This window comes from Panthera onca, chromosome B1, assembly GCF_046562875.1.
Source record: "Panthera onca isolate mPanOnc1 chromosome B1, mPanOnc1 haplotype 2, whole genome shotgun sequence".
Taxonomy (NCBI): domain Eukaryota; kingdom Metazoa; phylum Chordata; class Mammalia; order Carnivora; family Felidae; genus Panthera; species Panthera onca.
In genome coordinates, this window is record NC_138342.1 from 59,402,189 (window position 1) to 59,403,235 (window position 1,047).

General features: G+C 38.9%; 1 non-coding gene across 1 annotated transcript; it reads left to right on the forward strand.

Annotated features, from left to right (window-relative positions):
- Positions 1–628: 628 nt before the first annotated feature.
- Positions 629–731, forward strand: LOC132693402 (U6 spliceosomal RNA). The gene has a single exon (XR_009616788.1). It is a non-coding gene; the product is annotated as a U6 spliceosomal RNA (small nuclear RNA).
- Positions 732–1,047: the final 316 nt, after the last annotated feature.

Below are 1,047 nucleotides of genomic sequence, written 5' to 3' on the forward strand. Positions count from 1 at the left end.
GAGACAGAGGCAGAAGGTGAGTGGGGGAGTGGCAGAGAAAGAGGGAGCCACGGAATGCAAAGCAGGCTCCAGGCTCTGAGCTATCAGCACAGCACTTGAACCCACAAATCATGAGATCATGACCTGAGCAGAAGTTGAATGCTTAACCGACTGAGCCACCCAGATGCCCCATAAATGGACTCTTTAAAGGAATGGAGAGTCCTTTTCAAATGGAATAAGCAGTCATCATTCTCCCACTCCAAATGTTACTGCCTTTTAATATTGGTAATTGTGTATAAGCATAAAGACATCCAATAGAATGTGACAGTGATTGCTTTTTTCCTAAATATGGCAGTTAGTCAATTGGATTTGTATATCATTCTGTTTCTTCATTCCTTCTCCCCCCAGAGTATGCACACACACTTCACATTCTTCCAGTTTTGGAAAAAGATGAATAAAATAACTGCAATAGTAATAATAATAATAACACCATATAAGCAGTTAAGGTCAATGTTCTTACATCTCCGTATAAGCAGTGGAATGATACTGAAAGTCAAGTCACAGCCTGGACATTCTTTAATGGTGTATTGTAATAGTGACCATATTTCGAAAGAAAAACCATAACATTTGGTCTGCTTTCTGGGCAGAATCCATGAATTTAGGAATCTGCTAGGATTGGAACGATACAGAGAAGATTAGCATGGCCCCTGTGCAAGGATGACACACAAAATCATGAAGCATTCCATATTAAAAAAAAAAAAAGGAATTTGCTAGGAAATCAGGGACATATGAATGTTAAATAAGTAACACAGTTCTCATTTATTCAGACTGTGAGTGATGTGTTCTTGACCCCTGTCTGTATTATTGCTAAGGGACCACACTTTGGATAGCTCCCATCATCTCGCATATATCGAAACCACCCTGTTGCTTATAACACACACTTGACACAGCAGTCACATGTAGAAGTAACTAAGTGTGTGTATGTTTTTGTTTTTTTTTTTTTTCTCTTTTAGTTTTTCATTTAAAAGTTCTCATACTCTAGGGCACCTGGGTGGCTCAGTCAGTTAA